Source organism: Electrophorus electricus, chromosome 2 (assembly GCF_013358815.1).
Source record: "Electrophorus electricus isolate fEleEle1 chromosome 2, fEleEle1.pri, whole genome shotgun sequence".
Taxonomy (NCBI): Eukaryota; Metazoa; Chordata; class Actinopteri; order Gymnotiformes; family Gymnotidae; genus Electrophorus; species Electrophorus electricus.
The window spans coordinates 22,079,626-22,087,125 of NC_049536.1; the positions used below are offsets into that span (position 1 = coordinate 22,079,626).

A 7,500-nucleotide genomic window follows, 5' to 3' on the forward strand; every position below is an offset into this window, starting at 1 on the left:
TGCTTTGTTATCCTAGCCTTCGTGTTTCCTAGCCTGTGTTATAGCCTGCTTCCCCTGTTTGCCTTCATGTGTTTTGTTTGTTTGATCATGTATCCCCGTAATCTACGTATTGGCTCAATGACCCTGGACTACCCTAATGACTACCACTCCGGATTTGCCCTTAATAAATCTCTCTCTTCTCCGCACATGCGTCTGCCTCCTTACCGATCACCGTTACATCTTACAGCGGGCAGTCGCCATAACAACAGGCTACATAAGTAAACATATGTTGTTATTATTACATTGATTAATAACAGAACAAGCACAAATGTCCATGGACATCCACAGTCCCCAGAGCCCCATTACCATAGAGGGGTGTCTGAGTGAGGTGGAGGTGCTACCTCACACACATGTGCACACACACACAAATTTACATATGTGCACATGCACACACACATATAAACAAACACTCTTTATTTCCTACATTCACACAGAACATTTAAGGTAATTACCACATGCTGAAATAATTGGTATGTGGTATTTCAGTCATCATCATTCCTTGCTGTGTCTGCTGCTGTTAATTAGCTTCTGAGTGGTTTTTAAACAAGATAACATTTGGTTTTATGGTTTTACCCGTTTATTAGTGTGTTTTAGAATATATGGTTTTAGAATCTTCTGTGTACTTATGTGTAATTCTGTTTTCCATTTCACTGGACAGAATACCAACAAACACCAGAATACCCACCTACACCAGAATACAAACATATACCAGAATACCAACAAACACCAGAATACCCACCTACACCAGAATACCAACATACACCAGAATACCCACCTACACCAGAATACCAACAAACACCAGAATACCCACCTACACCAGAATACCAACATATATCAGAATACCAACATACACCAGAATACCCACCTACACCAGAATACCAACATATACCAGAATACCAACAAACACCAGAATACCCACCTACACCAGAATACAAACATATACCAGAATACCAACAAACACCAGAATACCCACCTACACCAGAATACCAACATATATCAGAATACCAACATACACCAGAATACAAACATATACCAGAATACCAACAAACACCAGAATACCCACCTACACCAGAATACCAACATATATCAGAATACCAACATACACCAGAATACCCACCTACACCAGAATACCAACATATACCAGAATACCAACAAACACCAGAATACCCACCTACACCAGAATACCAACATATATCAGAATACCAACATACACCAGAATACCCACCTACACCAGAATACCAACATACACCAGAATACCCACCTACACCAGAATACCAACATATACCAGAATACCAACAAACACCAGAATACCCACCTACACCAGAATACCAACATACACCAGAATACCCACCTACACCAGAATACCAACATATATCAGAATACCAACATACACCAGAATACCCACCTACACCAGAATACCAACATACACCAGAATACCCACCTACACCAGAATACCAACATATACCAGAATACCAACAAACACCAGAATACCCACCTACACCAGAATACCAACATATACCAGAATACCAACAAACACCAGAATACCCACCTACACCAGAATACCAACATATATCAGAATACCAACATACACCAGAATACCCACCTACACCAGAATACCAACATACACCAGAATACCCACCTACACCAGAATACCAACATACACCAGAATACCAATATATACCAAAATACCACCACATACCAGAATAACAACATACACCAGAATACCAACACATACCAACATACACCAGAATACCAACACATACCAACATACACCAGAATACCAACATACACCAGAATACCAACATATATCAGAATACCAACACATACCAACATACACCAGAATACCAACACATACCAACATACAGCAGAATACAGCAGAATACACCAGAATACCGACATGCACCAGAATACCAACATATACTAGAATACCAACATACACCAGAATACCAACATATACCAACATATACCAGAATACCAACATGTGTTCATGTGAATTTTAAGGACGTTGAGTAATGCATTATATATGTGTATTAAACCTTGTTTTTGGACACACACATGTGCGCATGCTCACACACACACACACACACACACACACACACACACACACACACACACACACACACACACACACACACACATACAAAGTCAGAGAAGAGAAAAAAGGTTTTCAGAAAGCACATTAAGGCTCCCCGTAGTCTAAAAAGAATCTTCAATATTGAATTGCCAGTGGCAGTGTAATTTAAAGCTGGGCTTAATCTTGGCCCAAAAAGACACAAAGTTGAACCAGATCACACGACTCCTGGGGTTTGCACCTTGAAGCTGGATTTATTGGTTAGTGAACTAAATGGCTCCATCTAAAGTCACTTTGGCCTGAACCAAAAGTAATTTTGTTCCATTCAACTTAGTACAGCCGTAAGTTGAGCGTGAACCTTAGATTAGCTCACTCACGCACAAATCCATCTTTAATCCCAGTGCTGAGAGTGAACTCCAGAGAGATCTGTCTCGAGGGGCCAACTGTCCTTCACCCAGAATAAACCCAGTGTTAAGACAAAGTGGACTCTGTCTAGAAAGTCAGAGCTGACACGCAGCTCCGAATGCGTTCCAGACAGAATTCCCGAAAACAAAGAAAAGAATACAAAAAAGAAGAGAAAAGGGCGTGGAATGCGTCGGAGGCCAAGGCAACACCCCCACCCCCACCCCCACCCCCACCCCATCACGTCCCTCCAGACGCACACGAGGGACATCTGATCAATACAGCACACGTCCGTGGTGAACCCAAATCACCACGGCTCTGTCACTACGGACACTCCGTACTGACCTAGTCTGCGTCACACTCCATTATGATGCCCTTGGTGAATGTGTGTGTGAATAAGACTATGAGACACACAGTTTGTCTTTAAAGTGGTGTGGGAAGCTGGGGGGGGGGGCAGAATAGTGTTACTGGCCCTTTAAATAGTTAATGTGCACAGAGATCCTTCACCCCACAAGGAGGGCAGAGCCATTTTCTTCTGTCAAACCCTTAAACTGCAGAGGAAAAACAGGAAACGCAAAAGGGAGAGAAAGAGAGAGAAGGAGAGAGAGAGAGAGAGAGATGGAGGGGGAGGATATGAAGGCATAAAAGAAAGAAACGTTCTCAGGTGAAAAAAAGAGAAAAAACATTCTCATGAGAGATCTTTTTGTCAGTGCAGTATCTCATCCATAATAGTACAGTATATTACCCTGATATAAAAAGTGTGTGTGTGTGTGTGTGTGCGCGTGCGTGCATGCGTGCGCGCGCACGCGCATGTGTGTGTTTGTGTATGTGTGTGTGTGCGCGCGCGTGTGTGTGTTTGTGTATGTGTGTGTGCGTGTGCGTGTGTGTGTGTGTGTGTGACCCTGCTTGTGTTTTGCAAAATAGTGCAGAGCTACAACAAATTTCAGAGAGAGAGAGAGAGAGAGAGAGAGAGAGAGAGAGAGAGAGGAGAGGTGATAAATATTTAAATGAGCTTGTTATAGTCTCACATAATCTGAGACCTCTCACTGAAAGAGTGAGAAAGAGATGAGGAGAACAAGAGAGCCGATGACGAGAGGAGGAGGAGAACCAGAGGGAGAGAGAAAAGAGGAGGAGATAACACACCTCCACCTTTTCACTTCATGCTGTCAAGTTTTTTTGCTCTTAAATGAAAGAAATTGCACCTCTGCACTACTCTAATGATAATGTTAACTGTGAAAATCACACACACACACACACAAACACACACACACACACACACACACAGAAAAACCTCCCCAACACTGCTGAAAACGTCTACTTAAGACACACACACACACACACACACACACACTCACACATCCAGATAACACCCACACAGCACACTTTCCAGGCCTCTGCCTGGTTAACGACACCCCTAATTACCATTCACCCACACGGCACTGCGCAGCGCCCCCATCTTCCACACTCCTCCGCATCGCTGGCCCCTTTCCTCCCCCTCCTCCTTTCCTCCTGCTGCAGATGGGCGTAGCGCAGACGGGCGTAGCTCTCGGGGCTGCCGCGGGCTCTGATTAGGCACACGGACGCTACCTGCCTCCCTACCAGCTGCTTCTGCAAGGTGTTGTGGATTTCCACTGAAACACCCCCCCTCCACCCCCCAGCTGGTATTTGGGCCCAGTGCAGACGACAAGCCAGCAGGCTTGTTCAAGGTTCTTTCAGACAATGCAGCAATATTTCTGCTGGTGCATTAACGTTAGTATCCGGGCAGTGGTCCATTAAATTCCGGACCTAATCCCAAAAACTCCTTACAGCATAAAAGTTGACTTCATACAGTGGAATATCATGGGAATAATGAATTCAACAGAGGAGCATAGGAGCATATGTAAAGCCACGATTCTGTAGAAAGCCATAGCTCCGGGTGTGTGTGTGTGTGTGTGTGTGTGTGTGTATGTGTGTGTGTGTGTGTGTGTGTGCATGTGTGTGTGTGTATCCATTCATCTGTAGTATATTAGCACATGCAGCAGGACTCATGAACACAGTCTTTTGCGGGGCAAAAGACAGCAGATGGAGCAGATATCTGTGTGTGTGTGTGTGTGTGTGTGTGTGTGTGTGTGTGTGTGTGTGTGTGCGTGTGTGTGTGTGTGTGTGTGTGGTGTTTACCCAAGCATTTCTATGTTTGCTTTCCCTTGATTATACAGTCTTCTGCATGAAAAGGGTTTACCCCACAAACGTGTTCTCTTCCAGTACAGGGTGATGAAACATTCTCAGTGAAGAGTCCATGAACATTCCCAGTGAAGGGATGAGTCCATGAACATTCCAGTCAAGGGAAGAGTCTATGAACATCTCAGTGAAGGGAAGAGTCCATGAACATTCCCAGTGAAGAGTTCATGAACATTCCCAGAGAAGGGAAGAGCCCATAAAAGTTCCCAGTGAAGAGTCCATGAACATCCCAGTGAAGAGAAGAGTCCATGCGATGCTTTAAACTTCATCCATCAGAGTGGGTGGGAAACTGGCAGTCATTTGCCTGAAAAGCTCAACTGTGTTATGACACTGGAACCCAATCGATGACACAGAGGGAGACACGCTCGCTCCAAACAAACCAGGCAGTTGCCGCTAATGGATCGGCACGAAAGAATCAATAACCGTAACGTCCCCCCGGACACTCTGCTCGGCGTCTCCAAAGGAACAATGGCATTATGGGCCCTTTGCTGGGGGGGAGGACTGCCATTTACGGAGAATAAAAGACAATCAGAGGATCAGAGGATGATGGTTTGGAGAGAGGTGCATGTTCTCTTTTGATTTTATCACAAGGTACGTTCTGGTTCCAACTAAGCACAGCTTAGTATACAGCTGAAGCCATCAGCAATTCATGAATTTTATACATTTATCATCATTTTATTTTTAAGATGTTCCAAGGAATCCCAGAAACTTGAGCGATTCCTTTACGTTCCTTACGTTCCTGTCCATGGTCCTGAAACGTTGCTCATGAACTAATGGCCATGTCAAAAGTGAAAAGGGAAACACCCCTGAATTTAACAGAAAAAAAACTAACAGCAGAACACCTGTGTGTCCTGCTGAGCACTCCAGCAGTGGACATGGCGTCCATATCACACACTAGAGCCTGCAGCATGCAGCGTGCTGTCCGTTGTCCTAAAACCAAAGAGATGCGAAAACCCAAAGGCTGCGGTCACTGTTGTGAAATCTTCCCATGATGTCACCAGGTGGTTTTCCACTCTTAAAAGTGCACAGTCTTTAAGGAAGAGCTATCAACATATCCCTGGTATTAATCAGACTTTAATTAACACCTTGATATATAAGTCCAACTGGACACATAAACACTGTAAGGGTTTACTCAATAAGTAATAAAGTGTTATTTCACAGGGTTTTTTTTTTTTGCTATGTGCTATTCACCAGTCATTTGATGTATTTCAGTCTGTGATTTCTCATGTGAATTTTCAACATTAATTACTACTGACAAAGGTGCAGAGGTTACTTGTAAAAATGGTCAAATCTCCCCCCTCTCTCTCTCTCCCTCTGTCCCCCTCTTTTTCCCTTTCTCTCTCTCTCCTTCTCTCTCCCTCTCTCCTTCTTCCCCCTGAGATACACAAGAGAATAGTAGCAGTCACTTACTAAATTATTAAAGCTACTACAAGCCTCCAAACACCCACATATGCTCACACGAACTCACACACACTCACACCCTCACACACTCTCACACACGGCTATCCATATCTGTGGCCGCGGGGAGCAGGAGAGATAATGACCAATTCAATCTGACGTGGTTATAGATACGATAAACATCAGAGAGAGATACATAGAGGAGGAGATGTGGGGTTACAGAGAGAGAGAGAGGCAGAAAGAGAGAAGAGAAAGATAAGAATGCAGGAATAGATAGATAGATAGACAGATGGATAGACAGACAGACAGACAGATAGATAGATAGATAGATAGATAGATAGATAGATAGATAGATAGATAGATAGATAGATAGAAGAGAAACGGAACCGTAAGACCCTAACCGTAAGACCCTAAACACAGCTAGCACCACTAAGCTAGCCAGTACCACAGCATCGGAGCTCCAGGTTTCTTACATAAACACACATCACGGAGGACCACGTCCACCTCCTGAAACACACAGAACCACGGGCACTTGGCCATAGGCACAGGCTGGCTGACAGGGGGACAGAGCGGTGGTAGCTCAATGGTTAAGGTCCTGGCCTAGTAAGCCGAAGGTTACCAGTTCAACCCCTGCCACTGATTGGAAGTTGTGTTGGATAAATGTGTCAGATGTAAATGATAAAAGAAGAGAAGCCAAAAAAGGAAAAGAGAGAGGAGTGGGAGTGGGGGAGAACGAGTATGTGCTTGAGCACGTCACTGCATGCTGGAATGCGTGGAGATTTGGGAGCTGAGGGACTAACACACAGAGAGAGAGAGAGAGAGAGAGAGTCCTCCACAGGACTGCCCGGAGACAGCACAGATACTCACTTACCTTCAGGGGATTGGTGCGATTGTGTGTGTGTGTGTTTAAAATTGTCACCCAAAGCTAAAATATTCCTGCTCCTTGTGGCAACCTAAATAAGCTTCACGGTTGGCGCTGAGCCCTGCTGGGGTCAGAGTTCAAGGTTTTGGAGTGCAATCTGCACCGTACTGCTGAGAGTTCCCACTGCTCCAATCACACTGAAGAGGAAAACACCACAGAAGAAAACTAGTGCAGTATGGCTTCTTCTTCTTCTTGCTCATTTGCTCTCTCACTCTCTTTCTCTCCCTCTTCCCCCCTCTCTCTCTCTCTCCCTCCTCTCTCCCTCTCTCCCCCCTAACTCCCTCTTCTCTCTCTCTCTCTCCCTCCCTCTTCCCCCTCTCTCTCTCCTTCTCTCTGTCTCTACATGTGTATCTTCAGTTCAGAAAGTTTGTTTAAAGACACAAATGCTAAAATCACTTCCCTACATCAGTTACGTTTATCTACACGTGGCTAATAGGAGCAGAATCAATGA

At 44.5% G+C, this 7,500-nt stretch overlaps 1 protein-coding gene and 1 long non-coding RNA gene across 9 annotated transcripts in view; one reads left to right on the forward strand and one right to left on the reverse strand.

Annotated features, from left to right (window-relative positions):
• LOC113575611 overlaps positions 1-5,891 on the forward strand; it is an 18,297-nt gene extending 12,406 nt beyond the window's left edge. Inside the window, exon 4 of the long non-coding RNA XR_003410434.2 lies at positions 4,754-5,891. This is a non-coding gene — a long non-coding RNA (uncharacterized LOC113575611). The remainder of the gene's footprint in view (positions 1-4,753) is intronic.
• The window catches only part of spock1 (SPARC (osteonectin), cwcv and kazal like domains proteoglycan 1), a 183,893-nt gene that overhangs the window by 155,679 nt on the left and 20,714 nt on the right, over positions 1-7,500 (reverse strand). The gene's annotated exons all lie outside the window — the stretch shown is intronic.